General features: G+C 37.0%; 1 pseudogene; it reads right to left on the bottom strand.

The window, feature by feature from the left end:
* Nucleotides 1–5,004: 5,004 nt before the first annotated feature.
* LOC100931244 lies at nucleotides 5,005–6,500 on the bottom strand (annotated as a pseudogene).
* Nucleotides 6,501–7,532: the final 1,032 nt, after the last annotated feature.

Here is a 7,532-nt window from a genome sequence, read left to right as displayed (position 1 = left end):
TGCACAATGGTCCTCCCCTCTCTAATTCCCTCAGATATGATGGTTTCCTTTGCCTCATTGTACGGTTTCCCTCTTTTTTATCCCTTTTTTTTTCTGACATTTATCCCCTTTCCATTTCTCTTTTTTTATGTATATCAGTAAAATCAAATTATACATGTGGTTTTTATGTATATCCACAACAGAAATGCAGTTCACAAGAGTTCCTTTTACCTTTTTCTACTTGTCTTCAGTTCTGTTGTTGGAGATCAAATTTTTTGTTTAAGTCTGTTTTTTTTCTTTAGAAACAGATCAAATTCCTCTGTTTCACTAAATGTCCATCTTCTTCCATGGGAAAAAATGCTCAGCTTAGCTGGGTAGTTTATTCTTGGCTGCATTCCAAGTTCTTTTTCCCTTCGGAATATCAAATTCAGGCCCTTGATCCTTTTGTTGGGGGCAGAGATCTTGTGTGACCCTTATTGTGGACCTTGGTATTTGAACTGTTTTCTCCTGGCTGCTTGTAGAATTTTTTCTTTAGTCTGAAAATTCTGAAGTTTGGCCATAATATTCCTCAGAGTCTTTATTTTAGGGTCTTTTTCAGAAGGTATTCAATGGATTCTTTCAACGTCTATTTTAACCTTCTGGTTCTATTACTTCTGGGCAGTTCTCTTTAATGATTTCCTGTAAAATAGTATCTAGGCTCTTTTTTTCATCATAATTTTTCAGTATCTGATGTTTTAAGGTTATCTCTCCTAATCTATTTTTCCAGGTCTATTTATTTTCAAGTAAATTTTGACATTTTTTAATTTTTTTTTTTTTGGTTTTGCTTACTGATTCTTCCTGTCTCAATGAATCATAATTTCTATTTTTCAGTTCTGATTTTTAGTGAGTTATTTTCTTCATTGCTTTTTACTTCTTTTTGTTTATGTCCAATTAATTTTTAAAGGTCATTTTGCTCTATGGAATTTTTCCATTTCACTTTTTTTTTTTTAGTGAGTTATTTTCTTTCTCAATTCAAATTTTTTCCTGTACTTCTTGGGGTTTTTACCTTTCAATTCACATTTCAGGAAGTTGTTTTTTTTTTCCCTTTTAAATTTTTTTTTTAGTGAGTTATATTCTTTTTCTGTCTCTCTTGCATAGCTTCTCTTTCCTTTCCCCATTTTCTTCTAGTTCTCTTAAGGTTTTTAATAGTCTCTTCTAGGAGAGCCTTTTGTATTGGGGACCAACAATTGTCTGGAGACTGTCTGCTATTAGTGTCTTCAGGGTTGAAAAGCTGTTCTCTTTCTGAATAGAAACTATCAATTGTCTTTTTCATTTTCTTACTCATTTTGTTAAAGCCTGTAGGGTCTGCCTTCAAGGCCAGGAGGTTACCAGCTTCCTCTGCAGAGCAGTGAAAGGTATATGGACAGGCAGCTGTCCTGCCACTGGCTCAAAAGCAAGAAGGTACTGGGTGCTCTGGGAAAGATTCCCCACCCAGAAGAACTCAGGCCTGCAGGGGCAGAGCGGGAAAGTGCCCTCAAAGAACCCCTGTGTGTGAGATAAGACTGCCCCTTGGGCCACTGAGCAGTGAGAGTTTCACTACCCCAAGCCAAATCCCACTCTGGGGCTGTGGATATTAGCAGCTGAGCAGTGAATGATCCTGCAGGGACTGGAAGTGTTTTTGCCCCAGGAAGCCCTGTCCTTGTAAGGAAATTCTATTGCCCCAGGCCAAGCCCCCCACTTTGCTGATTAGAGGCTGCCCAGGCTGTGCCCCCCCTGCCATGCGGGTTTGTAACTGCCCCCGCAAAAGCCCTGAACTGCAGGATGTGGCTGCAGGGCTGCGTTACAGTCTGCCTGAGTCACTTCTGGGTTTGAGTAGTTACGATCTTGTTAGGTTCTGGCGTTTTTTAAGAGTACCCTCTGTTTTAGGCTTTAATTTCTCTGCCAGTTTACTGCTTTGTAATCAAGGCAGAGCAGTTAGCCTATAGCAGAGTGGTCTCTGTAACTTCTCTACCACAGAAATCACCCCTGCCCCTGGTCTGCTCAGGATGCTAGTCTCTCACTGCTTGTGCTAGTCTGTTCCTGGCCCCTCAGGACAAACCTTTCCTGGTGATCTTCCAGATTGACTTCAGCTGGTAAGTTGTATGCTTCTGATCTTCATGAATTTAAGCAGTGAAGAGCTATTTCTGAGGCTGGATAAAATAGTTGGTTATGAGTGGAATGAGAGGAGCTTAGAAAGTTGTGTGTGCCTTCTCCGCCATCTTGGCTCTGCCTTTGCTGATTATATTAAGTTTAAAAGTTTTGGTACAAGCAAAACTAATGCGGACAAGATTAGAAGGGAAGCAATAAACATTTTTTACATTAAGAGTTCTGATAAAGGCCTCATTTCTAAAATATATAGAGAACTGACTCAAATTTATAAGAATTCAAGCCATTTCCCAATTGATAAATGGTCAAGGGAAATGAACAGACAATTTTAAGATGAAGAAATTGAAAATATTTGTAGTCATATTAAAAAAGTGCTCCAAATCACTATTGATCAGAGAAATGCAAATTAAGACAATTCTGACATACCACTACACACCTGTCAGATTGGCTAAGATAACAGGAAAAGATAATGATGAATGTTGGAGTGGATGTGGGCAAATTGGTACACTGATACATTGTTGGTGGAACTGTGAACAGATCCAACTATTCTGGAGAGCAATTTGAAACTAACTATGCTCAAAAAGTTATCAAACTGTGCATATCCTTTGACCCAGCATTGTTTCTATTGAGCTTATATCCTAAAGAGATCTTAAAAGAGGGGAAAGGACCCATATGTGAAAAAATGTTTGTGGCAGCCCTTTTTTGTAGTGGCAAGAAACTGGAAGTTGAATGGATGCCCATCAATTGGAGAATGACTAAATAAGTTGTGGTATATCAATGTTATGGAATATAATTGTTTTGTAAGAAACGACCAGCAGGATGATTTCATAGAGACCTGGAGAGAATTACAAGAACTGGTGCTGAGTGAAATGAGCAGAACCAGGAGATCATTGTATGTGGCAACAACAAGACTATATGGCAACAAGTATCAATAGTGATGGACATGGCTCTCTTCAAAAATGAGATGATTCAAACCAATTCCAGTTGTTCAGTGAAGAAGAGAGCTATCTGCATACATTGAGAGAATCATGGGAACTGAGTGTGGACCACAACATAGCATTCTCACTCTTTCTGTTGTTTGCTTGCATTTTGTTTTCTTTCCCAGTTGTTTTTCTTCCTTCTTGCTCCATTTTTTTTTTTTTTTTGCAGCAAGAAAACATATTTATATATACACATATTGGGTTTAACAAATATTTTAACATATTTAACATGTATTGGACTACCTGCCATCTAGGGGAGGGGGTGAGGGGAAGAAGGGGATAATTTGAAACAGAAGGCTTTGCAAGGATCAGTATTGAAAAATTACCCATGCATGTGTTTTGCAAAAAAAGCTTTAATAAAAAACTAAAAAAGAATATGTTGCCCTTCCCCTCAAGAAAATAACAGTGTGATTTTTCCTCATTAATATGATTGGAAAGTATTATGATTTGTATGATTTTGGGGAACTTATTTTTCTTATCTGGGCTTTAGTTTCTTCATCTCTTGAACAATATTATTTCTAAGGTTCTTTCCAATTTTAAAATTCTACTTTACTTATAAGATGGGACAATGCTATGAACTATGAAAAAAAGGGACTCATGGGAGCCCTGTAAATATTTATTTTTTCTAAAAACTATTGACCACAGTTATAAAACATTCTTCACACAAAGTTAGAGCTAAATAATTGTGAAAATATCAATTACTCATGAGTGGGCTGAGCCCAATATAATAAAAATTAAAATTCGACCTATTCAGTTCCATACCAATCGAACTGCCAATAAATTATTTTATAGAATTAGAAAAAATAATAAGAGCAATTCATCTGGAAGAACAAAAGATCAAGGATGTCAAGAGAATCAATGGAAAAAAAAAAAAACCCAAATGTGAAGGAAGGTAGTTTAATCATACCAAATCTCAAACTATATTATAAAATAGTAATTATCAAAACAATCTGGTACAGGTTAAGAAATAAAGTGATGGATCAATGAAGTAGATTTGGTACATACTACATTATAGTTAATAACCATAGAAATCTAATATATGATAAATCCGAAGATCCAAGGTTTTTGAACAAAAATTTATTATTTGGCAAAAACTGCTAGATAAGCTGTTGAATAGTATAGCAAAACTAGTTATAGACCAACATTTCATTCCATATATTAAGCTAAGGTCACCATGGGTACATGATTTACACATAAACTAATTAGGAGAGCATGGAATAATTTGTCAGATGTATAAATAAGAGAAGAATTTAAGATAAAAGAAAATAGACAGAGCCTTACAAAATATAATATAGATAATTTTGATTATATAAAATTTAGAAGTTTTTACCAAACAAAATCAATTAAACCAAAATATAAAGGAAAGCAAAAAACCAGGGGAAATCTTTCAACTAGTATGTTTGATGAAGACCTTATCTTTCACATATAAAGGAAATGGAAGTCAAATTTATAACAATATTAGTCATTCCCCAATTGATAAATGGTCAAAGGATATAAACAGGCAGTTTTCAGAAAAAGAAATGAAAGCTATGTATAGTCATATGAAAAAATGCTCTAAATCAATATTGATTAGAGAAATGCAAATTAAAATAACTTTTTTAGAAGATAAAAGGAATTTATTAGTATTTTTTGCCACATATCAAAAAAGGAAGAACAGGAGAATAAAATACAAAAAAAAAAAAAAAAAAAAAAAAACAAGCTTCAACAGAGGCATTAAAGAATCCCCAGGAATCTCCATTGAGACAGAGGCAGGTTGGGGTGGGGAATGAGGCAGGATGGATAAGGGCATTAAAACACACCTCTTCCTATTATATAAGTAGGACTTGGGTTGTCGGGTTTGTTATTTTAATCAGGGCTTTTTAAGGCAGATCTCTGGGCCTTCCTGGGACAAGCTTTCTTAGGCAGCAGTCTGGGAATGGTCCTAACATCTACTTTGAAAAATTTCTTGTATCTTCTGGCACCATTTATGAGCATTCCCACTTGAGTACATCAGGTGATAGGTCCATTAAAAGTCTTAAAATTCTTGGCTTCTGGCCACAGCTGTGGGGACCAAGGGATTTCTCCTTTCAGCACTTTGCTTACAGGAGTTCTTTCTGTGAGAAGCAAGCAAGATCTTGACATGCTCTACTGAACTCATTTTCAGTATTAAATAACCTTCTACAAACTGATGCCATGTATTCTCCCTGGCCTGCTTCTCCAGCAAAAGTCTTTTCTCCTCTTCAGAAAACTTTAGGTCCAGTTCCAAAGAATCCTCATCTAGTTGGCAAATGTTGCTTTCCACATGACTATTAGATGGCTGGAGTGAGCATGGTTTTAGTTGCAGCCAAGGAATGGGAGGAAGATGAAGGTAGACCTAGGATCCAGAGATTTCATACTTTACAAAGCTTTCTTCTTCAACTTCAGCTTTAGATGTAGAGATTAAGAATCCTAGAAGCAGTGGAGATGTCTGAAGATGTAATTTGTCCCCGGTGATATTTTTAAAGAATGGGTGAGTCTTCAAGGATACTTAGCTCCATGCTTCTTCAAGACCTAATTTATTTGGGGAGCTTTCCCACAAGGTCTTTTGCCTTTGGGAAAAAATGTTCTGGAAAATCATATGCTAGCTTAATGATCTTCTGGAATACAAGATAATCATTTCTGGCTCAGAAAAGAGGCTGCTTTGTTGCAAGATATTATATTATGCACCCCACAGCTCACAGATCTGAACTCTTACATGCATTTTTCTCTATAAGGAGTTCAGGTGACAGATAATGTGCTGTACCCATAAAAGAGTTAGCCCTATCTTGGGTACTATGGGGAGGGGCAATATTTTGGATGATCCAAACTCTGTAATTTGAATGTGTATCTCAGCATTTGAAAGAATGTTTTTGGGTTTCAAGTCCCTATGAATAATCTCCTTCCCATGCAAGTACTCCAGGGCAGACACTGTCTCTGCAGAATAAAGCCAGGTGCAGGGACCAAAACTCTGCTCGTTAGATTTAGAGGTCTCCAATTTGGTGAGCAGAGGTCAAAATGAAGTTTCTCATCATCTTAAAAAGTGGAAGTAAAGCTTGGCAGACAGAAAGAAAGAAAGAAAGAAAGAAAGAAAGAAAGAAAGAAAGGCAATCCTAGTGGGACATGGCATCCTGTTCACTAGTGACATATTATTCCTTCTTCTCTTTAATTATTTGTTTTCTTTCTAGGATTTTAATCTCGTAGTATTGGGAAGTTGCCAAATCCCAGGGTGGCAAACAATCCTTCACCCAGGACTCTGCAAAAAATTTTATCATCAGGCCTCTTTCTACAGGACTGTGTGGGGTACTGGTCTCTTTGAGGAATGTCTAGGCAGATGGGGCCAGCCCTTGCTTTGGGGGTGGCAGCAGTAGTAGAGGTGGCGGCAGCAGCAGCAACTGGGTCCATGCGAGCCCAGGCAGGCATTGTTTGAGAATTAGGTTGCATCTTTGGGCTAAAAGAGGTGCAGATTGGTTGCTAGCTTTGAGGTGAGCACTAAGGTGGGACTGGCCCACGTGTCCAATGGTCCTGCTAAGTGTAGAGGAGTTACACACTCTCAGGCTGCAAGCTTCAAGCCTTCAAAGCCCCATTAAATTAAAACAACTTTTGAGATACCATTTTGCATCTATCAGATTGGTTAATATGAGCGATATGGGAAAATTGGAATATTGATGCACTATTAAAGTTGTGAACTTGTCCAACCACTCTAGAAAGGAATTTAGGACTATGCTCCAAAGGCAATCAAACTATGCATACCCTTAGTATGCATAGGATTAAAGGTAATCCACTACTAAGCAATACCACTACAAAGTCTGAATCACAAAGAGAGAATAAAAAGGGGGATCTACATGTACAAAAATATGTATAGCAACTCTTTTTGTTCTAGCTAAGAACTGGAAAATAAAGGACGGCATCTCATTTGGGGAATGGCTAAATAAGCTGTGATATATGATTGTGATGGAATATTATTGTGCTGTGAGAAATGGCAAGCAGATTGATTTCAGAAAAACCTGGAGAGATTTACATAAATTAATGCATACTGAAATAAGTTAAACTAGAAAAACATTGTATACAGTAATATTGTACTATGAAGAATTGTGAATTAATTATTGTTTGCAATGCAATAACTCAATCCTGAAGGACTAATAATGAAGCATACAATCTGTTTCCAGAGAAAGAATTTATATTGTCTTAATACAGATTGAAGCATGCTATTTTTTTCTCCCTCCCTCCTTCCCTCTCTCCCTCCTTTCCTTCCTTCCTTTCTTCCTTCCTTCCTTCCTTCCTTCCTTCCTTCTTTCCTTCCTTCCTTCCTTCCTTCCTTCCTTCCTTCCTTCCTTCCTTCTTTCCTTCCTTCCTTCTTTCTTTCTTTCTTTCTTTCTTTCTTTCTTTCTTTCTTTCTTTCTTTCGAAAATATTATACAAAGGTATTACACACACACACACCAGTTACACAAAT

Source organism: Sarcophilus harrisii, chromosome 4, assembly GCF_902635505.1.
Source record: "Sarcophilus harrisii chromosome 4, mSarHar1.11, whole genome shotgun sequence".
Lineage (NCBI taxonomy): Eukaryota > Metazoa > Chordata > Mammalia > Dasyuromorphia > Dasyuridae > Sarcophilus > Sarcophilus harrisii.
This window is presented reverse-complemented; position numbering and strand designations above follow the sequence as displayed.